Consider the following 24,611-nt stretch of genomic DNA (forward strand, 5'->3'; position numbering starts at 1 on the left):
AAAAATCAAGCAGTTAACCTTCAAGGATATTCGTCGGTGATTGAAGGGTGCCAAAGGCACATGCATCTGTGCTCTGGTTGTGTGCTAGAGATTGAGCAACTAGTGAGCACTTTGACTTACACGGGTTCTCAATACCCACCTACCTTAGGTTCAGGGCCCTCGGCGGGGACCCAAGGTAGTACAACCCAAGACCCAAACATAGCAGCTAGTGACTCTTCATTTGACTACGATATTATGAAAGGGCATCGTATACCAAACCCTGACTAAGTAAACAAAGAATTACCTGTCTGGGCCCCACAGCCTGGATCTAGTGTTTTAATCGCTTTAAAGAAACCTTTAGTAGAGCTACTCTCTCTGAAGCTACGGCTAGTGAAGTTAACGAAGGTGAGGGAGAGGTAGATTTGCCTTTGGTATCTCAGGGGGAGCCTATACTCCCCAAGAGTGTCCACATTGATATCATGTCCCCTGATTTCATGGAAGACCTTGCAAAGCAGTCACCCCCGGAAGCTCTACTACCCGATGGTAGGAGTCTTGCGGAGGTGCAAGAAGTTGAGCGCTATATGCAAGTGGCTAGGGAGAGGGAAATGGAGAGTTTCCTAGAACAACGCCGAGACATGAAGGGAAAGACCCCTAAGACAACAGGCATAGCAATGGAGCAGTCGGGTGCTCCTGAGTTAGTAGGCAATGTGGGTCAAACTGTGGGGAACAAGAATGCTTCCACCTCAAGGGAAACCCCTAGTACATCGGGCCTAGAAGGGTTATTTCTCAACAAAAATTGGGAATATGACCTACAAACTGAAAAATTGATTGACATGTACACGGGTTACACATAACATATAGGTTGGTTAGAAGTTGTACAATCTACTTCTAGCAACACAAGTCTAGAAGAGCGGCAACAGATGGTCTGCAATGTCATCCTTAGCATCATCCAATCGGAGAGGCAAAACCGAGGGATTAACATTCCTTCAATGGGCCTTATGAGATTCTTGGATACGGGCAAGGCCAAAAATCCGACACTATCACAAGTGGAAACTCCTTCAGTGTGTCCAATGGACCCTTCATATATTGTGTCGCGTGGAGTTTTGATACAGTCTGAACCCACAAGTAGTAGTTTTACTTTTCCAAATCTAGCTCATTTGTCTCTCAGAGACACTACGGCTATGATACCTACTTCGGTGATGAGTACAAAAAGTACACCTTGGACCTCGTTAGTTAGCACTGCACCGCTACCTAGTAGCACAGTGCCCCCAACTATACCTACAGGTGTGCATCAAGCTTATGTACCTGTCGCACCTCATTCCCATGTAGCTCCCATACCCCCAATTATACCGAGGGCTTACACTCCACCATGGCATTATCCGAGCTCTTATTCAAGTGGGCCATACCATTTAGCAATAACATGTCGTATACGGCACCGGCTATGCCTAGGGCCACACCTATGAACTTTGGACCACCACGTGGTACACCACTATACGAGGTATGGGACCCGAGGGCCGCGCGTACGCCAAGGCCAAGCCCAACTCCCATCCCACATGTAGTTTCAGGAGAGCCTGCACCTACAGCCACTATACCTGCTTATTTAGGAGATTTGGCAGCATTTTCTCAAACCATCGATCGATCTATTGCTGAGAATATGCGTAGCACGCCTGATAGAGAGCCTAGAGGTAAGGTAGTACAAATAGCCAAGCTCACACAAAAATTTAGTGGAGACGGGGATGTGAGAAAGCATATCGAAGTGTTTGAACAAATATGCGATTCTCTAGGAGAACACAATGACCTCCATAAGAGTAACGCTTTAAGCTTAACCTTAAGTGGGAAGGCTAGGGATTGGTATAGAACTCTAAGGTGGAAGAAAAAAATATTTACCCTACTCTTAGGAGATTGTTCTTGAAAGAATACATACAAGAGGGAGTGCTTTGGGGTGTAGCCTCGCATCTCCAGAAAGCCCAACGAGAGGAAGGAGAGTGTTACCATATACATGTGGTAGTGATGTGTGTCAACACACTAGGACCGCCGGGGCATTTTTTCCCTCTTTAGGAGGTTTTTTCCCCTGTGCATTGTATATATGCCCATCACTCTAGGGCTATCTATCTTTCCATTGCACACTAAGTAATATACTCTCTATTGTGTGCCTTTAGCTTCCTTCATCTTCTCCAAGCTGTGTGCATTTCTATGCAACCCTAATTCCAACAATGGTATGAGAGCAGGTTACGTCCTCCGGGCTTAGTCGCCAGCTGCTCCAGCACACGCCTGCTCACTTTCTCCGATTTCAGTGAGCTTTGGCGAGCACTCGTAGGTCGACAAATATTTCGGGAAAGCTCAAAGAGCCTGGTCTGCTCAGATTTTTGATTTGGGCTCATTTCGGCCTCCGTTTCCACTACAGGCAGTACTGCACAGGCTATTTTGTCATTTTGTGTAGAATTTCTATCAGTGCCGTTTTCTGCATAACAGGTGCCTTATAGTCTTCTACGGTTTGTGCTATATAGCACGTGTTGTTCTCGATCCGTTTCTCCTATTCTCGGGCATTTTTCACATCAGGTGCAACATTTACCATGGCTGACAACAACAACACAGATGTGCTCAAGATGTTTGCTGTTGAGGACATGTTGGATGGGGACAATTACCCTATGTGAGCTTATATGATGCAACATGTTCTTGTGTCAAAGGGCGTCTGGAACATTGTGCAGGGCACTGATGTACTTCCTGGTTCTGAGAATGTAGGCAATGTTGAGGATGTTGCAGGTCTTGCTGCAAGGATTGTTGTTGTTATAGTTGTTTTGCCCACGACAGAACAAGCTTGGTGGGATGGAAAGGATGTGCAGGCTCATGCATTGATTGCATTGTCTATGAAGTGCACCATTGTTCATCACATCCTTTCAGCAAAATCTGCAAAACAGTCTTGGGATATTCTAGCAGGTCTTTATGCAAGCCGCAATGAGGCTAAAATTGCTTTGTTGCGTAAAGAGTTGGAGTCGAAGATTATGCATGAGGAAGATAATATGGACACTTTCCTTTCTAGTGTCAAGGATATCAATGAGCAACTTATTTCTGCAGGTGAAGTCATTTCAGACAATTCCCTTGTGTAGACTGTTCTTGATGCCTTACCAGATTCCTACCAGACTTTTGCTAGTACTTGGAGACTGATGACCCAAGGAAATCCTGAAGTTGTCAAATTTGATGCATTATGCACATTGCTGTTGCAAGAGTCACTTCCTAGAAAAACCAGGACTAGGCAGCGTGCAGTTGAACAGGCTTTTATTGCTTCTCAAAGAAAGGGTGGTAACAGTAATGCAGCCACTTCTTATGGTTCTGTTGCAAGTGACAAAAATTCTGTTCCTAATGCTTCTACTGGCAACAATTCGTCTGGAAATTTTGGTGATAAGGGCAAAAAGAAGATGCGTTGCCATTATTGTAAAGCTAATGATCACTTGATCAAGTCGTGTCCTAAGTTGAAGGCCAAAGAGGCTAAAAAGAAAGAGGGTGGTTCCGCTGCAAATGCTGGTTCCACTACAAATGCAGCCATTGTTGAGTCTTCTGTGAAAGGAGACTATGATGCTGATGTTGATGCAAAATGGGCTTTTAGTGTAGAGTGCACTGACAATCCTGCTGTCCATGATGCATGCTTGTCAGTTGTTGTTGTAGATTCACATATGTGGTATTTCGACATTGGTGCTACAAAGCACATTACCTCACATCGTGAATTGTTCACCTCGCTCGAGTTTGTCCCTAGGGAGTTGGAAAGATTGTGCTTACTATTGCAAATGGCAGTTCGAACCTTCACACTTGTTGATGCACTTTATGTACCTGGGATCAAGAAGAATCTCTTGTATGTATCCGCACTTGCTAGACTTGGACTTGTAGTCAAATTTGTGGATGAAAGATGTACAGTTCATGATCTCAGTTTTGGTGATGAATTTGTTGCATCTGGCCTTTTGTGTCGTGGGCTGTATAAGCTCACTTTTTATGACAAGTGTGGAAAAAATTTTGCAAATGTTGTTGTAGATTCAAGGGCTATTTCACATGCAAAACTTTGGCATGCACGTTTTGGTCATCAGAATTTTGCCCGTTTTGCAGATATCTAATATGGTTGCTTCTTTGCCCCCTCTTGAAGCACCTGTAAAACATGTTTGTGAAGGTTGTATTTTGGGTAAGATGCAGCGTTCTAAGTTTCCAAAGGATGGTTCAATTCAGGCCACATGCAGGTTGCAGCTTGTGCATAGTGATGTTTGTGGGCCCATGCAAACTCCGTCCTTGGGAAATTACCTTTACTTCATGACTTTCATTGATGATTACTCCAGGCATGCATGGGTATTTCCGCTTAAAGCGAAGTCCGAAGTTTTTATGTGCTTCAAACAATTTCTGGCTATGGCTAAAAATGTCTCGAAATGTACAATGGGCACCCTCCGTTCCGATCGAGGGGGGGAGTATATGTCTCATGAATTTAATGCATTTCTGGCTAGTTGTGGGATAAAACACCAATGTACAGTGCCTTATACACCTCAGCAAAATGGCGTTGCTGAGAGGAAAAACAGATCACTTATGGAAATGGCACGATGTATGGTCAAAAGTCAAGCTTTGCCGCATTCTTTTTGGCTTGAGGCCATCATGTGTGCCACTTATGTACTTAACAGGTGTCCTACGAAAGCTTTGCAGTCTATTACTCCATATGAAGCATGGCATGATAGAAAGCCTTCTATTGAGCACATGCGCGTTTTTGGTTGTTTGGCATATGCTTTGGTGCCACAAACACAGCGCAGAAAATTGGATGATAAGGCTGTCAAATGTATTTTTGTTGGTTATAGTGCTAAAAGCAAAGGTTACAGGTTGTATCATCCACAAAAAAAACGTATTTTGGTTTCACGGGATGTAGTGTTTGTGGAAGATTCTGTTCAGCCCTTGCTGTCATGTACTAGAGACAATAATGTAAGCTCACAGGACATATATGACACTTTGTTGCCTCTTTTCAGTGGTGGGAATACGAATGTGAGTTCCAATGAGGCAAATGTACAGCCTATGGGGGTTTCTAAAAATGTTATAGATCAACCTATTACTGATGTAGATGTACATGATGTACTTGATGAGGAAAGGGATGAAAATGAGCAGGCTAGAAGTATGCCAAAATGGCTGGTGCACACTTTGCGTGACAGTAAATTGGATGCACCTTTGTCTAGTCGTACTCGTTCAGGCTCTCGCCATGCATCTTATGCATCAGATTGTTATGCTTTGGCTGTTTCTAGTTTACATGATGTTGAGGAGCCTCTGTCTTTTGATGAAGCACAAAATTCAAAAAATTGGATGGCTGCCATGCAATCAGAATATGATGCACTTATAGAAAATGACACATGGACTTTATGTGATTTTCCTCCTGGCAAAAAGGCCATTGGTACGAAGTGGGTTTACAAGTTGAAACGCAAGCCGGATGGTGAGATTGATCGCCATAAGGCTCGACTTGTTGCAAAGGGTTATGCACAACAAAAAGGCATAGATTATGAAGAGACTTTTGCTCCCACCTGTCGTATGACTACTGTGTATTTTCTATGTGCATTGGCAGCTCATTTTGGTTGGGATATACATCAATCAGACATTGTTACTGCTTTCTTGAATGGTGACATATTTGAGGAAGTTTATGTAACGTAGCCTCGCGATTTTTTCATAAAAGGACAAGAGGACAAAGTGTGCAAATGTAAGAAGGCTTTGTATGGGTTGAAGCAATCTCCTCGTGCTTGGTATGAGAAAGCTGACACTCATTTGGTCAAACGAGGCTTTCGTAATAGTCCAACAGAAAGCACATTGTATGTAAAGCATGAGGGTGATGTACTTCTCATTGTGGTTCTTTATGTCGATGATTTGTTGATCACTGGACCAAATGAGAGACATATTGCTGAATTTAAGGCTGATTTGAATGCTACTTTCAAGATGAAATATTTGGGGCTGTTGCATCATTACTTGGGTATAGAGTTTAAGCAGTGTGATGGTGGTATTGCCTTGTGTCAGAAAAGTTACATAGAGACATTGCTATGTAATTTTGGACTTGAGGATTGCAAACCTATTGCCACTCCCATGGAAACAGGTTTGAAGTTGAGTCTGCGATCCTGCTGATGTCACTGTTTACCAAACTGCTATTGACTGCCTCATTTATGTATGCAACACAAGGCCAGATATTTAGTTTGCAGTTGCATAGGTCAGCAGATTATGCATAGCCCAGGGTCTAAGCATTGGCAGGCTATCAAGAGGATTTTCTGCTACCTTAGTGGCACTTTACATCTTGGCTTGTTTTATCCCAAGGGGGGATCATTGCCACCATACTTACATGCTTTTTCAGACTCAGATTGGGCTGGTTGTTTTGACACGCGAGTGTCCATGAGTGGTTTTTGTTTCATGCTTGGCAGTTCATGTATATCATGGTTGAGAAAGAAGCAACCTATTGTGGCACTTCGAGTTGTGAGGCTGAATACAAGGCAGTCTTCACAGCTACAGTTGAGTGTGTATGGCTCAAACTCCTTATGGCTGATTTGGGTGTTGGACAGGACATTGCCAACACTATCTACGCTGACAGTCAGAGTGCATTGGCAGTTGCGAGGAACCCAGTTTTTCATGCTCGCACAAAGCACATTGAGGTGCATTACCACTATGTCAGGGAGAGGCTCTCAGCAGCAGAGATCAGCTTGGCTTATGTGCCAACACAGGACAACCTTGTAGATCTTTTCACAAAGGCATTGTCTCGTGAGAAGCTTGAAGCTTTTTGCAAAGCTTTGGGCTTACTCCCCTTTGTGGATTGATCATTTCCTTAGGGCATGGCACTTCCCTTTACTCATGTGCCAGCTCTCATTCACTGCATCACTCCAGGGGGGTTTGTTACCATATACATGTGGTAGTGATGTGTGTGAACACACTAGGACCACCGGGGCATTTTTTCCCTCTTTAGGAGGTTTTCCCCCCCGTGCATTGTATATACGCCCAATCACTCTAGGGCTATCTATCTTTCCATTGCACACTAAGTAATATACTCTCTATTGTGTGCCTTGAGCTTCCTTCATCTTCTCCAAGCTGTGTGCGTTTCTCTGCAACCCTAATTCCAACAGAGAGTCGGTGAGAGACTTTATTAGTCGCTTGAAGCATTTGAATTCTCATTGTAATCCAAATGAGAGCTTCAATAATAATCAATTGCTTGATAGATTCATTAGGGGATTATGAAATGAGGATCTACAATGGCCTAGTCATTAGAGGTATGACCACTTAGGAAGCAGTCACCACCAATGCGATCCAATTGGAGGATAATTTAATTATTCAAGGAGAAAGAGTGTTTGTTGAGCCTAAATCTACTAGCTTGCAAGCATCAGGGCATCAACCAATGACCCTAAAGCCTATTAATAAGGAGCCAAAGATATCTGAGATGACTTTAGCAGATCTCACCAAGGCCAGTCAAGAGATTCGTAGAGACAATCGTGCTTCGCAAAACAAATATATGTATCCAAGAAGGGAGCAACAATGGTGCTCAGTATGCTATGATCCGCATAGTACCAGTGAATGCCCTACTTTTAGACTAAAATTCAATGGGAATTTCAATGCCTGTGGGAGGTATGGTCATCAAGCTAAGGTTTGCATAGTATTTAAGTGCGTGATGGCCAATAGACCAACCTTAGCATGGACAGACACACCTCGAGTGCCTGCATTGATGCCGGTCCCACCTCTTGAACAAACGTCACAACACATGGCCCCTAGGGCCCAAAATGTTGTTCAAACAACACTTTTACCACCTCCAGTGCTAGGACCGCAACCACCAAATCCAAGAATCACTTCTATGAATCAAGTGGGTTGTGAGTCATATATTGCTTGTTTGGAAGGCTGTGAGGAAGATATAGACCCTAATATTGCCTATGGGATTAATGCGCTTGAAGAAAGTCCACAATACTACATGGAGGACTATTGGGGACAAGTCAAACATGTCTATCAAGTAGTTGCTCTTGCTGCAAGAGGCCAAAATATCAATTACACTACCAAGAGACCACCTCTTCAATGCTATCAGTGTGGAGGTCCACATCGTGTGGCCGAGTGTCCTATTAGGCTACAAAAGAATGCCACACTAATACAAACCAATCAATCGAGCACGTCTACAATGCCGATACTCATGTGTAATTTATGTGGCATAGATCATTTAACTGCCCAATGTCTAAGTAATCCAAATGCGCCGAAGATCACGGCATTAAACTTGATTGAGGTTACCGAGGAGCCATCACAAAGTACCCATGTGGTACCAATAAACGTACTCACACGATCGATGCTCCAAAAAAATATATATATTATTGAAGAAAGAGACACGACATCAATTGTTCAATCTCAAAAGAAGAAGAAAACACGAAGGAAGAGATCGCAAAAAGCAGCGACGTCAGACCCAAGTTCAAAGACCAACATAGGGACTGGTGATGACCCCGTATATATGAACGATGAAACCAAAACAACCACTAAGAAAGAAACCAACAAGGATGATCGTCATGAGCCACAATGTCCAGGATCGAAGAAGAATATAGGAACTTATCCAAACCCTACAGAGGAGATCGAGCGAGTCAAGCAATTAAGGAGTTTGGTAGAAGATACCCAAAGGGATCTAGAACCAATACCTAGGCAGATCCAGATTATAGACACATTGTTCCCTACACAACAACAATCTCACAAAGTCCATAGACCCCTAGCCATACCTAGTGTCATCCAAGAAGAAAGTGACTTAAAGTCATGGGAAAGTGAGCGTACTCACTCCTTGTTGGAAAGAATGTTTACAGACGGACTACCTGACCCTATCGAAGAAATGTAGATCCCATCTTCCCCATGTCAAGGGACTGAAACCCAAAATGTACCGTTAAATATTCTCAAAGTGTGGATTTCATGGCTTCAGAAGTCAGAACCACCATCATGTCCAAACTATATGGAGACCCTGAGATATTCTTAGCACTTTGAGCTTTCCTCAGTGGAGAACTAAAGGTCGGCGGGCTACCACAATTTGCACAGATGGATGGAGCTAGGGAGATGCCAATAGAGGAGGAACACTTAGATCCACAACCCAACCTAGATGAGAACCTTGTTGTAAAAATACCTATTAACAAGCTGGGACAATACTTTGAGGGTGATGAATCCAATGCATCCATACCAATCACTACCAAGGGATTAATTGTGAAGGGAATCCTTGATGGTGGCGTTGGGGCTAGCATTGTGACTAAAAATTGCTGGGAAACTATGGGAAGACCTCACCTTGGGACCACAACCATAGTAGTAAAGATGGCCAATGGGTCTATTGTTAAACCTATTGGGATGCTAGAAGATCTCAAGATCAAGGTATTTTGACATAAAATAAGAAATGCCTTCATTGTTATGGATTTCTCCAAGCACATTATGGCATCTGAGATGATCTTAGGATGTCCTTTCATGAGGGAAGCAAAAATGGTGCATGATTGGTCTAAAAACCATTTCTACTTGCAACACCACTCGTACCCTTAAACATGCTAGAAAGCAATGCATATAGCTTCTGATGACCTACAAGATGAAGGTTTGACTGGCATTGGAACCAGTAGCGTCTCACAAGACTATAGCCCACTCTTCACTAGAGATCGGCCGTAATCAAAAATTAGACAAGAAGAGTAAGAGATATAAGAGGCGACGATATGGAGCAAATGTGCGTGCTAGAATAAATGAAAAGAAATGTACCACAAAATGGCTTAATTATATAGGTCAATTCCTGTAGAGACTCTAGATGGAGGTGAAACCATTGGATTCCTCAATGGGAGTAAATTCAAAAGGTACTATGATCCTCTAAGCCAGGAACAATTATAAGCCATCCATCAAAAGAAAGCAGTCAAAGAACAGGAAGAGCTTAAAAAGATCCAAGCAAGAGTTGAGGCTCAAGAAAGACAACAACATCTTAGACGCCAACGAGGACTAATTTGGGAATCATGAAAGCGTTTTTTGAAGACACTGATGATGATTCATTGGAATCTGAGCCACCTCTACGATATCCAATTGAACTAAATAGCCTTTATGGGAGAGTACTATATAACGCATTATTGGAAGATGAGCTCAATATAATTTGGTATCCTATGTTGGTGTAAGCTAGGAAAACCACCCCTATCCACAAGCACCATCCAAGTCAAGGGTGTCAATAAGAAAAATACCACTGTTTTTGGAATCCTACACACTCCTGCTATTTATGACAATGGAACCGTGGTTCAAAACTTTTTTGTCATGCCTGTTGGTACTATAGAGGGTAATATAAACCTCTGGCGCAAATGGATGTTTGTAGTCAAATGTAATATCAATTGGGAGACCAGGAGTATCACGATGCAGAAACCAACTCATGGCCCTAGGACTCAAGGAATAACACCTGAAATCTCACCTCTTTATAACACAAAAAACAAAAAAATATTGCCGATCCAAAAAGTCACAACATCCTTGCCAGTAGCACAACCCTCTAAAGCTTCAACTTCCATGGCTACAACAGACAGTGCTACATCAAAGGCTTCACGTGATCTCACCAAGGGTACATATCAATGGGTCCCCAAGGTATCATTATCGAAACCCCTATGGTTCAAGTTAATTCACAAAGGAAACCTCGAAGGAAGGCGTCCACTCAGGTTAAGAAGGTGAAAACCAAATCATGTTGGATTCCCAAACAACTATTAGAAGCCCAAGGCTACTATGATGGAAATGACAAATTTGGGTACCTAAATGTAAATCGTGTCCTTCGCTATACACTACAAAACCATGTGAGTCAAACCTTGTGATTCCAAAGCCGATGGAAGACCATGGGAAGGGGAAGATCACAGAATGCTACACACCTATTCCGGAGCTAGTTTGGGTTCCAAGGCAAAACCAATCTATTCGTCTTAGCTCAGAAAAGGGGGATTTCCATGAAGCTTCTAGCTCCTCATGTAATGCATCCATAGAGGTAAAAAATTCTACACAACCTCACCTACCATAGGCAGTGACGGAAGCAAAGCGAGACATGAACCCCGACGGCCTCTAAAACGTTGGGGGCTCATGGCACGCTTTGAGCCGGTCACGGTAAAGCGAACAGGGGGCACCACCGAGCTTTGAGTGGCTAGGACGCAGACCACAATGATGTGAACACCACAAACGTACACACATGGAGAGAGAGAGAGAGAGAGAGAGAGAGAGAGAGAGAGAGAGAGAGAGAGAGAGAGAGAGAGAGAGAGAGAGAGATTTGGCAATTGATGAAAACCCTCGGGGGTGTGAGGGAGAATTATTTCTTGCAGTATTTACAAATGACCTTCCTTTCGGCAAGGTGGTACACCATGGTGATAGAGAGGTAGGGAGAAGAGATGGTGCATCTACTTGGTGCGTTCTCTAAAGACGACTCGATGATGCGAAACTTACTACCAAGAAGGTGTGTGTGTGTGTGTGTGTGTGTGTGCATCGACCATTGGAGTCGAGAGGTGGATGTAGCTCTCTTCACATGGTGCAATTCCCAAAAAAACCATCACACGTCCCCTCCCCGTAATGCAAATAGTGTCAATTCCTCTCACTAAAACTCTACCAAGTGCTGACCTCTCATGAACTGCCCCCCCCCCCGATGGTGACCTTTTAGTGCCCTTTTATAGGTGTTGGCTCCTTGGATTAGGGTAATCCCGGTTTGATTAGCGTAAGCTAATCGGGGAGACAAAGCAAGGCGGTGGGCCTGGTGTGGTTGACCCTTGATTTTTCTTGAGTTATTAAAAATGAAAACCTCTAGGTGGGCCTTTGTGACCATCACCTAGAGAGAGGGAATTTACAAATTGAGAATTTTACAAGGCTTGGGTGAAAACTGAAAAATGATGATGATAACCTACGGTTTAGTGAAAATGGTGTCCTGGTTGCGTGATACCGGTGAATGGTGGCTTGCCGGTGCGTCGGTGTAGCGCGTACGTCTTTTCGGGGTTGGCTGGGGCATGCCTTCGGCGCCTTTGTTCTTTTTGTTTTCGGTGTCGCGTGATTTGGCCGCCTTCTTTCTTTGTCGATGTCGTTCGGCTTTCCTTCTTCTTTTATGCTGTGAGTGTGCGTATATGCGTATGTGTGTGTGTGTGTGTGTGTGTGTGTGTATGTGTATGTGTATGCGAATATGTATGTGTATAGGCATGCATAAGTGTGCGTGTGTTTGTGAGTATGTGTATATGTATAGGTGTGTGCGCACGAGCGTGCGTGGGAACGGGGGGGTGTATGTATATAAATATATACTTATATATTTAGTTTTTTTTTGGTTGGCGACGCAGAGGCGGGGGGGTGAAGATGGAGTGAGAGAGGGGGTGGATGCGCAGCGTGTGTGTGTGTGTGGTGTGTATGTGTGTGTGTGTGTTGCTTCACGACGGCGCCTACGGGCTGGTGTACATAGCACGAGAGAGGGGGTGAAAACAGGCCACCTGCGGGCTGTGTACAGAGCGCGAGAGAGGGGGTGAGGGTCGGGTGACGTGGTGAGGGATGGGAGAGGGGATAGGGGGGGTGGTGTGTGGCTGTGTATGGCCGAGAGCGCGCGAGGCGGGTGTGGGCGAGCGTGAGGTCCATAGGCCCATAGCCGACAGAGGGCTAGACAAGGGGGGGGGGATGTATTAAGAGAGAGAGAGAGAGAGAGAGAGAGAGAGAGAGAGAGAGAGAGAGAGAGAGAGAGAGAGAGAGAGAGAGAGAGAGAGAGAGAGAGAGAGAGAGAGAGAGAGAGAGAGAGAGAGAGAGGTGCTTAGTGGCCTAGCAGTGGTTCCCACCAAGGAAAAAGAGGGAGAGAGAGGGGAGTGTGAGATTGTGAGGGGAGGGGTAAGAGGATAGGGGTGGGAGTTTAGAGGATAGAGAGAGAGAGAGAGAGAGAGAGAGAGAGAGAGAGAGAGAGAGAGAGAGAGAGAGAGAGAGAGAGAGAGAGTGGGGGTGAGGTACAGAGAGAGAGAGAGAGTTTTCTAAAGGTGTACGAGACCGCTTCTAAGAGAGGGTGAGAGAGAGCTAGATTCAGGGCTAGGTGAAGATAGGGGGGGAGGGGGGGAAAGAGATGGTCCGCCAGGGTTGGGGAAGAAACAAAGGGGGGGGCGGGGGGGTATAAGGCCGAAGAGGGTATGGACGGGGGGGGGGGGGGTGGGGGGGGAATATAACGTAGCGGCCAGTCGGGGCTGGGGTGTGGACAAGTAGAGAGAGAATGAGAATCTTTGAAAGAGGGAGAGAGAGAGTATATCATATATGTGGCCGCCCGCCGGCAGGGGTGTGGACAAAGACTTAAGCATCTCATGCGCCCACCGGACCGCGTGATGCAGCGGTGGAGCAGGAGAGAGATGGAATATTTGGCGGAGCCGAGCAGTAGGAGAGAGAGCTCGTCTTTTGGTGATAATGGAGGGGTGTGGCCAAACTGGCGGCGCCCCGCTAGTGGTTACCTTAAAGGGGGTATGGTGAATGGTAAAGAGCTTTTTTTTTTTTCTTTTCTTTCTCGTTTGGTAATAAGCCTTCCCTTCCTTAGGGTGTGGTTCTCATGATCACGGTTTCAAAAACCGACCATCATTAGCCCTCCCATCTGGCTAGAGGCATTCATGTCTCTAGCCCTAACTTTGATTCTTCTTCAGCTGAGCTGTAGGAGCCAATATCGAGTTTCCTTCAGAACTAGCCATTCCATTTGGCCATTGGTGAGATTTCTGGGATATTCATGAATCTGCAACAGGTCCTGGTGATAGCCTGCTCCTTGGAATAGTGTCGGTTGATTAAATGGGAAGCCCATGGCTTCCAGAACTTTGTGCCAGTGTCCTCCTGGATCCCAAGTGAAAAATAAGATCATTGTCTGCAGTGTCCGAACAATAAAATTTGCATGCCAAATAGGACAAAATTTGTAACCACCAGTAGTGAGAGAGGAAATGAGCATCTTGGCTCCTGCAAAGACAGAACTGAAAATTATGATTCCTAAGACTGTGGTGTTGGTGTGGTGAGCTCTAGTTGTCTTCAGAATCTTGCTTATTGTCGCGATTGGAAAAAATTGCAAGCATATCATGCTTCTTTTGGGTGTGCTCAAACATGTCAACTGTCTTTTCTGATGTTGATAGTAAGCCACCTACCTTGCGGCTTAAATACAAGCGTAACCCACTTATCTCTCTCCATACAGACGATACACTGTTTGTAAAAAATTGCACCAAATTGGAAATGAGGCCTTCATTCTTGCACCTTATCAGCCTTTTGTCTATCCATGGCTCCTTAACTCTTATCTCCATGCTAATCTTACCTCTATATGTTATAGCGGCTAGCCATAGCCATAGGTCTGATACATCCCATGCAAACACAATGCTGCGTTGTGGAGGAGTCTGGAACATCCTTAAAAGGTTGGCAACATATTGATCATCAAACTTACTCTGAACACCCTCACATAAACTGGAGGCATTACCCATCTCCAAGTTTATAACACCTTTCAGTAGACTAGAGGCATTACCCATCTCTAAGTCTATGACACTACACAATAAAGTCTTGCTCGGCTGCCAAGCCTCTGGAGCAATATCCAACTCCAAACCTTCAGTGTTGCTTACCCCTTCACTATAGTCCTCTAGTGTGACTTCCTTGATGCAAGATTCCTTTAACTTGCCACACTGTCCTTGGTCCATGCTGGTGCACAGGCTTGTGTCTTCAAAGCCCTCCCCCTTGCTTGATATGTTGTCCATCTTCTGCAAAGCCTTGCTAGCAGGCTGGTCTTCCTCTTCTCTTGTATCTTCTATGCCCTCTGCATTCCTCTTACTCTGACAAGTTCTGATCAACACTTTACACCTTCTTACCCTTACTACCCAATGCTATCGATTCATTGCTTTGGTGCCTATTTCATCAACGGTTAAAGATGTACTCACATTTGTAACACAATTTTCTTGACTTACCTCCCTCACTGGGGTAGCATATTTTGATTCTTTAACCTCTTGTTCCACTGCTTTCGTCCTTTGAATAAGATTTTTGCTTGATCCTTCTTCTGTTATCTTCATCTTGACCTCTTCTGCAAGACCAATGATACTTGGTGTGCTGGTACCAATTGGTGGTGGGCATAGGATGAGTGTAAGTGGTGATTGTGGTGGTGGTTGCATCGGTGGCTATAGGAATTGAACTGGTGGGGCTAGCTGTGGTTGCATGGCTGGTGGTGGGATTTGAACAGGTGAGATTGGTTGCCTGGGCGGCGGTGGTCTTGCCCTTGGTGGAGAGATCTGATTCTTTCTCCCCCCTCTATTGAAATTCTGCCTCCTTGGATGTGGGCAGAGTACATACCATGGCCGTCTTCCCTGCAATTGTAGCAGTGGTACTCTTGGTTCTGCCTTTGTTTTCCTCTTCCTTGTTCTGGATTTCTGATAGGTGCATGCCCTTGATGCACTAGATGCATGGATAAACTCTCTAGTTGGGTAGTGATGTGACTCAGCAGGTCTTGCTGCTCCTCTGATGCCTCTTGTGGTTGGGCTCTATGACTGGCTGTTGCAGTCACTGGGGTTGGTCGGATCGAGTTTGTTTCCTCTGACTCGTTTACTCTTGCTTGCATGCGCAGATTCTTTTCTTTAAGTCGGGCTACTTCTACTGCCAACTCATATGTTGCAGGAAACCTTCCCTTCACCTTCTCTCTAAGCGGCGACCATAGGCCAGCAATGAAACGGTCCTTCTTTAGGAAATTTGGAGCTCCTTTGCCTTCCTCCAGTGAGGCAACCCATCTCTCCCATAAGTCCACAAATTTGGACTCGTAGGTGGCATACTCTAGCAGACCTCCCTGCTTCAATTCCGTCAGTAGCTGCCATAGCTTCTCCGAGGTTGTGCCTCCACCAAACCTCTTTACAAAGGCAGCCCGTAACATATCCCATGCATTCTTGGTAGCCTGGGGCAATGCATTGTACCAGGACTTGGCCTCTACCTTCATAAGTAGAGGAAAAATTTGAAGTCGTGAAGCGTCGTCATCTTTGTTGGAGATCACACAAGCAATGTCGAAATCATCCAAAAAGTCGGTGGTGAGATCTTCTCCCTTCTTTCCACTGAACGTGGGGAAAGAAACACTTGCCATGGTAGTGACTCAGGATAGAGAATGGATCACAAATCTAGAACAGAATAAAGATGCTTACATCAAAAAAGTGGTAGTAGTCTAGGAGGGGCAAAATGATGGGACGTGGAGATCTCAGGATTTCATCAAGCATCTCGGCTCCGAATAAGAAAACAATCTTTTGCTGGTAGAATATCTTCCTATCAATATACACGTTTACATGCATGTGTTGCAAGAAACGGAAAGGAAATACTTATGGCCTATTATTATTATCCATTTCGGGTGTAGGGCAAGGATCTTGACCACTAGGGTTGCGTACCTCAGGTGTTGACGAGGTGATACCTTCACCACATGCTCCTACCTCTTGTAGTAGTCCGCACAATCCTCCACATTAGGTTCAAAACAGAATGGGCAAGAAGAGTCTACCTCAATCGGCTTTCCATTCTGCATGCGGCGACGGCGCTTGGGTGGTAGAACTTCATTTGAACTTTCCAGGCCTAGAGAGAGTGTAGGCCCACTTGCGTCCACCAAATGCTTTAGTCTTCCAAACTTAGACTTTGTGGTTGATGTAGTTGACAACTCCTCTTGAAGCATTAGAGAGAAAACACTTGGTGCTACAGAAAATCTGACTGTCATGAGAGTGCCGCAGTTTTCAAAAGAAAAACTCACCGTTCTTTCTTCACTTTCTCTATCGGCACTCATTGACAGATTGCTCTGGTTGACAGTGGTGATATCACTTCATAGAACTCCCACCTAATGCTCTCAATTTGTGGTTAGAACGAGCAACACAAGATGGGGAGCTTACCTCTTGAATACTGACGACACTACATCCTGGAAGTAGTACTTCAATGAAGGCGGCTAGTGCCTCCTTAGTCTCCTCCTCTTCCGTCCTCCAGTTAGAAAATTCCTTTAGCCATTCGTCCATGATTGATGAGGTGCGTTGCTTTCAACATTGTAAACAGAAGGTTTTCGAGAAGCCCTCCTCCGTGGGGGCACCAAATGATGGGAGAAAAGTGAGACACAAACCCCGACGGCATCTAAAACGCCGGGGGCCGATGGCATGCCTCGAGCCGGTCACGGTAAAGCGAATAGGGGGCACCACCTAGCTTTGAGCGGCTAGGACGCAGACCACGGTGATGTGAACACCGCAAACTTACACACACGGAGAGATAGATAGATAGATAGTTCTATTATCGTCCTGGGAGGTCAAATATGACCTATGGGACCAAATGAACATGTCACGTGGTGTGAGTGGAGTTCATAAGTGACTCTCGATGCTCAAAAATGGCTGAAATGAGCGTCGCAATAGAGAGTCCACATCGTGGTTGGGAGAGGAAGGTATGTAGGGAGAGCTCATGGCTGAATATATGGGGAAAAGAGGACCTAATGTGGTCAAAAGCTGAGCACTCAAGTAGTGTGTGGTACTCACTCTCTCGCACTTGACGAGGGCATAAGGTGCAAAGTCGATGACACTCCTCGCCAGTGCCCCAACGTCCTGTCTCGCAGCGTAGAGAATGGGAGCTAAGACGAATGGAGGCAATGGTGCGGATCGCACTCAACGGGATGGGCTCAAGGATGTAGGAATGGGTTCGGTTACCTCGTTCCGAGAAGAAGAGAGATTTGTAGTTTGGGGCAACGTGTGTGGTGTAATGGCTGAAGCGAGAACCTCCAGATTTCTCCCAAGCCATGATACATTGGCGTTGTAAGAAGGCCTCATTAACTTGGGAGTCGATCGACGCATCCTTGACCAAGTGACATGCATCCCATCTTCCAAACCATTTCTTGATATCAAGCATCCACCCCGAACTTAGTATTTTGCTCTTGCATGTCTTTTGAACCTTTTGACTTGCTTCATATGCGATTCTAGGAAGTCGATGAAAAGGGCTACGTTGTGTCTTACGCATGTACTCCACAACCCTTTCCATGCCCAAGACCTCAATGGGAAGCGATCCGGACTCAAGAAGTAAGAGCATGTAGGGTGTTTGTGTCTTGACTTGGAGAAAGTTGGTGAGAAAACGCTTTTGGACATTCTCAAACTCTTTCCAAGTAGACTTCCCGATGCTTCCACCCCACACCTCCACTCCATAAAGAAGCACCGGTGTCACCAATGTGTCAGAGAGAGAGAGAGAGAGAGAGAGAGAGAGAGAGCTTTGACAATTGATGAAAACCCTCGGAGGTGTGAGGGAGAATTATTTCTTGCAGTATTTACAAATGACCTTCCTTCCGGTGAGGTGGCACACCGTGGTGATAGAGAGGTAGGGAGAAGAGATGGTTCATCTACTTGGTGCGTTCTCTAAAGATGACTCGATGATGCAAAACTTACTACCAAGAAGGTGTGTGTGCGTGTGCATCGACCATTGGAGTCGAGAGGTGGACATAGCTCTCCTCACATGGTGCAATTCCCAAAACAAACCATCACACAAGTCCCTCCCCGTCATTCCAATAGTGTCCATTCCTCTCACTAAAACTCTACCAAGTGCTGACCTCTCATGAACTCCCCCCCCCCCCCCCCCTCTCGATAGTGACCTCTTAGTGCCCTTTTATAGGTGTTGGCTACTTGGATTGGGGTAATCGGAAAGACAAAGCAAGGCGGTGGGCCCGGTGTGGTTGACCCTTGCTTTGTCTTGGGAGTTATTAAAAATGAAAACCTCTAGGTGGGCCTTTGTGACCATCACCTAGAGAGAGGGAATTTACAAATTGGGAATTTTACAACGCTTGGGTGAAAACTGAAAAACGATGATGATAACCTACGTTTTACTGAAAATAGTGTTGTGGTTGCGTGATACCGACGAATGGTGGCTTGCCGGTGCGTCCGTGTAGCGCGTACGTCTTTTCGGTGTCGGCCGGGGCATGCCTTCGGCGCCTTTGTTCTTTTTGTTGTTGGTGTCGCGTGATTCGGCCACCTTCTTTCTTTGTAGATGTCGTTCAGCTTTCCTTCTTCTTTTATGCTGTGAGTGTGCGTATATGCATGTGTGTGTATATGTGTATGCGAATATGTATGTGTATAGGCGTGTATAAGTGTGCGTGTGTGTGCCCGCGAGCGTGCGTGGGAACGGGGGGGTGTATGTATATAAATATATACTTATATATTTAGTTTTTTTTTCTCGGTTGCCGACGCAGAGGCGGGGGGGTGAAGATGGAGTGAGAGAGGGGGTGGGTGCGCAGTGTGTGTGTGTGTGTGGTGTGTATGTGTGTGTGTGTGTGTGTATGTGTATGTGTGTGTGTGTGTGTGTGTTGCTTCACGGCGGCGCCTACGGACTGGTGTACAGAGCGCGAGGGAGGGAGCGAAACGTGCCGCCTTCGGGCTGTGTACAGAGCGCGAGAGAGGGGGTGAGGGGGGGGTGAGGTGGTGAGGGAGGGGAGAGGGGATAGGGGTGGTGGTGTGTGGCTGTATATGGCCGAGAGCATACAAGGCGGGTGTGGGCGAGCGCGAGGCCCAGAGGCCCGTAGCCGACAGAGGGCGAGACAAGGGGGGGGAATGTAGTCAACGACACACACACACACACACACACACACACACACACACACACACACACACACAGAGAATGTTATAGAGAGAGAGAGGTGCTTAGTGGCCTAGCGGTGGTTCCCACCAAGGAAAAAGAGGGAGAGAGAGGGGGAGTGTCAGATTGTGAGGGGAGGGGTGAGAGGATCAGGGTGGGAGTTTAGAGGATAGAGAGAGAGCGAGAGGGTGGGGGTGAGGTAGAGAGAGAGAGAGAGAGAGAGAGAGAGAGAGAGAGAGAGAGAGAGAGAGAGAGAGAGTTTTTTAAAGGTGTACGGGACCGCTTCTAAGAGAGGGTGAGAGAGAGCTAGATTCGGGGCTAGGTGAAGATAGGTGGGGGGGGGGGGGGGCGGGGGGGATTTGGTTGAAAACTTGCTCGTGAGATAAATGTTGAGGAGTTAGAGTGGTTGGTCTGCCTCTTGACTACAACGGATCCTTATTCTATCGAGGAAGTTCGCCCAATTTTCCAAGTTTACCCATTTTCCTAGGCTGAGTATGCACGCCTCGTGACATTCCTAATACTATTTTGCACGAAAGAGGACGAGGATGATAATGGTGATTGGACAGACGAGACACACGGACTTACCGAAGAGGATTACACCTACCTTGATGATGAGGATGGTGGTTTAGCCTTAGAGCTACCAGCCGAGCTCTCCAACCTCCACTTACTTTGATCTTCATTGCTCGAGTGATGGAGGGTAGGTAGGATTAGTATGATAGGAGTGTTTTTGTTTTAGAGTTTAGTGATTAGCAAAGTTATTTTTTCCCATTGATGTGCCTCTAGAAGGTGGATGTTTGGTGGTGACTATTGTGCGGTTTGTGACTACATAAGGATGCCTTCGAAGGACAACAACAATGGATGTTTACATGTTACAATAAGTTGTGACATTGCCAATTTAGATGCTATAATTTTTTCAAACTTCTAGTACTTTGTTCTTCTCTTTGAGTTTGGTCTATTAGTTGGCTTTAAGTAGGTATAAGGACCTTAGGCTAAACTAAGCCACTTAATTGCTGACTTTAATTCCTAGATAGTCTATTAATTGTAGTAACTTTAGTAAAGTTTTAGGCTATGGGGATATAGTTCTCTCTAGATTATTCCACCTAAGTGTGACTTGTGTTGTGGAAGTCCATTTGTTAAGCTGGCATTTGAGACCTCGAGTCTCTCGGCTTTTTTAGGCTCAAGCTGGTATTTGAGACCTTGAGTCTCCCAGCTGCTGGTACTTGAGACCTCGAGTCCCCCAGCTATTGTAGCAACTCTGACAACAACAAAAAGAAAAAAAAAAAGCAACTAGCACAAACTTCCTTGTATTTTATGTTGATCACACTTAAGTGGTATAAGTGACAAGATCACTAGTCTTTAGATCCCAACGAACATTCCTAGGGTTAACTACTCTTTAGTCAACATTTTTTAATTAACGTTGGTCAATCTAGTACTTACTTTAGCCCTAGCTCTTGTGTACTTCTCTTAGAGTCAACCTAAGAGACCCTAACTCAATTGCATTTCATTCGGGTACTACGCTTGTTCTAGTTAGAAATGTTAAAATTCATGAATTTTTTTGCATTTCCTAGAATATCATGTATGCATCTTACTTATTGCACGCCTGCACATGCTGCCTTTGAGCTTTCACAATGTTATTTTTCTTCTGCTACGACTACAGGTACTCCTATCGTGGATCCCGATGCTGCACTTTTATATTTCAAGGGTGGAATCTACACCAGGAAGGGGGGCATGTTAACCACCGGCGTCCACTTCTAGTAGTCATGGGTCGGGCTTGTCGGTCCAATAGAAAAAGCGTAAGAGTGATTGCCGATGAGAGGCGTACTCTAACTGGAACATTCAAGGGTTAGTTGGCTAAGCATGGACGCCCAAGTGTGAATGGGCGAGCTCATATAAAAGTCACCTAAACCTAAAAATCCCTCATTCTCTCATTTGTGCAATTGAAGAGTGCTCTTGTTGCGCTTTAACAGAGCCGGATTTGAGCAAGGAGATATTCGATGGAAAGCTCTTGAGACACGCTATGCACACACATCAATTGCAAATGCTAATTTTCAAAGGAAGTTGGGTTCTCTTGCAAACAAGGAAGAGAAAGTGCTCGAGAAATGAATTTGTTAACATCTACAAAGGGTAGGGTAAAAGACTTTCTCTTACCACAAATGGGCAAAAAATTCAAGGAGGTGCTTGTCGAATATGCATATATGCACTCTCAGAGCTACGTGTGCAAGCACCACATACATGGTTTTCAACTAACCAACCAAATTGTGCGTTTTCTAAACTTCACAAGTGGTTTTCTGTTCACTCGTGTATTGTGTGATTAGATTGATTGTTGCAGATATCTATCCCTTAGACAATGAAGACTTGCAATTAGTGGAATGCATTATGGGAATCTTTGATGCATTCCATGTATCAGTGGATGAGATTCTCTATAACACTAGCGTTAGAAGTTTTGATATCTCCCACTTCCTACAAAAAAAAGTCCATAGTGGTCAATCTCTGCTCCTGAAACCTCTAAGTGCTTCAAACTAAGATCCTTCCAAAGATATAGAAGTGTCTCAACAATATGTGTCTACATCTTCATGCCCAATGCATGTGTTTATTGACTTCCTCCGTGATAAGGAGCTCAGGAAGACTGCTACCATGCTTATCTAGTTAGAGAAATACCTTGATTTTCTAGATTATTCTTGGGATTTCCATGATTCTAATGGCATCTTGTGCAAAGTGGATATGTAAGTGCATGATAGCCTCTTAGAACTTCATAGCTTCCTTCACTACTTAAGATGGCATCAAGTGCATTGTCAATTGGTAGCTATGGACCAAGATTTAGCTAATGACATGAACAATATGGTGAAGATGTTTGAGGTGTGGTATGTACCTGACTTGGTGACAATTCTTATTCGAGGTAATGTTACATTATTTGAGAAATTGGAGAATGTTGGATTAACTTTGCCATATAGGTCCCTCAAAGAAAGAATAAAAAGATAGTTTCTGCAGAGATAAGAGATGATCGTGTCTTTGTGATGCAATGCAACTCCTCATTCAAGGCATGATCTTGATAAAAAGGACTATGATGCTATGACCTACAACTTTGTAATCATTATACATACGTCAATGGAAAAAAAAAATCTTGCAAACATAGTTTGAGCTCAATCATTTTTTCAATGCTAGCACAACTTGTCTTTACATTGCATATAATCATCTACACTTTTTTGTTTCGTCATATGAAAGCATATTTCTTTAAGGTATCCATAGATGGTAGCATACATGTTTGGACAAAAACTTCTTCCTTATCCAATGCTTCCCTTCCCAAATAAAGAGGATAATTAGCCCTCACCATGTATAATTTAGAGATCGTAGCTTGTGCCACTGAGTGTGCCTCTTCATTTGTGACCTGTCAATATGCCTTAAGCTCCATGCTTCAAACCGCATAAGGAGATTCTTTTTTTGGAAGCACAAATTATTCATCTTTTGGTTCTTGCTTTTCCACACCCCTAGCACTTGTTTGACAACCAAAGTGCATCACCTCTCACCTTTAGGCATTGTGTACCAAGTTGAAGACAAAGTTTTAAACCTTGAGATCCTTCACAAACTTTCCAAGATAGGGTGAGAACACCTTGTTAACCCTAATTTAATACCAAGCACAACCATTCATGAGACCAACAGGGAGCACTACAAAGCAATAGCATACCCATGGTGTGATAAATTTAGTCTTGTTTCTATCCTCATAAGCCAAGGTGAACTAAAAATACTATGAGAATCCATCACATACACTATACCTTTCATAACTTTCAACACTGTCACCCAATATGTCATCAATGAAAGGAAGAGGGTATCGATTCCTTTTCACTACTGCATTTACACAAATTCTCCATTTTACACCCTTTTTTAGTGTAACAACAACATGACTTACCCATTTTGCAGTACTCACTAGTTCAATAAACCCTGCTTTGGGAAGCTCGTCTACCTTCAAGTTGTACTTGTCCCATCCTAGTCCCATCCTCCTTAGCTTTTGACACATGGACTGAGCTCCTTCCTTGAGTGTTTTATGTATTTCCTCTCCTTTGAAACCTCTAATCTCCTCATAAGAAGTGATAACCAAGCTAGTGAATTGCTCTAGCATATGTAAGTACTCACGTCTTTTGTGACTAGTCAAGTCTACATATAACATGTTTTGAAGCAGCTCCCTCTTCACATGAGGTTGAACCATAGGTTGCATCAACTCTTTAATCTGATCATAGGGTCCAAAAGGGCCTTCATTATCCATAAGGTAGACCATTGTTGGAAGAAGGGGAGACCGATTGCTTAAACAATTCAACACTTGTTCACAAACATCACCATCAAATTGTCAGCCTCTTTCTCCAATTTCCAGGTGCACACACACACCTAGACTATGAGACACACACTCTAAGAGCATAGAATTGACAGAGACAAGTTGTAAGAGCGTGTTATGGAAGAGAAGATGTAGACTTGATTAGGGAGTACACAGCAAACACAGAATAGCTTAAGAGAGGGGAGATGGGAAATTGAGAGCATCTACACAAGAAAGGCCTAAAGATAGCAGCCCCAAACTCCATGCACCTCTTGTGGAATTTGGTATTTGATATTTGATATTTGATTTATTATTGGTGCAAAAAATTGGAGACCCCTCTTTTACACGTTAGTCCCACTTTAGTTATGAGTGGTACACACTACTTATTGCATGACCCTCTTAGGGTGAGTTCTCACTATCCTATTTACAAAGCAGCCATAGTTGCTTATTGATAAAAGATCTAAAATAGTGTGCTAGGATAAAATGACTAAGAGAATTATTATTTGCCAGTGCCCCCTCATACTCCCAGAGTTCCAATCTACAAACCATCATATACTCACTATCAGTAAAATTCAAATAGATAGCACATAATTAGCCATTAAGCCAGCATCCCAATTGCAGTTAACCCCATGCAACAAGAGGATTCCCAATCTCGTAACATCCCTCCCACCAGGGATAGCAAATGTCCTCAGCTGTTGTTAACCCTCATGGCACACGGACACTGTAACCATATTATGTACTATTTAGAGTCAGGTACCGGGCTTGTCGGTCCAATAGGAAAAGGGTAAGAGTGATCGCCGATGAGAGGCGCACTTTA

The 24,611-nt window shown here is 44.5% G+C and overlaps 1 pseudogene; it reads left to right on the forward strand.

The window, feature by feature from the left end:
- Nucleotides 1-2,552: 2,552 nt before the first annotated feature.
- The window catches only part of LOC147443687 (uncharacterized), a 92,005-nt pseudogene continuing 69,946 nt past the window's right edge, over nt 2,553-24,611 (forward strand).

Source organism: Adiantum capillus-veneris, chromosome 13 (genome assembly GCF_014529385.1).
Source record: "Adiantum capillus-veneris isolate H3 chromosome 13, ASM1452938v2, whole genome shotgun sequence".
NCBI classification, from domain to species: Eukaryota; Viridiplantae; Streptophyta; class Polypodiopsida; order Polypodiales; family Pteridaceae; genus Adiantum; species Adiantum capillus-veneris.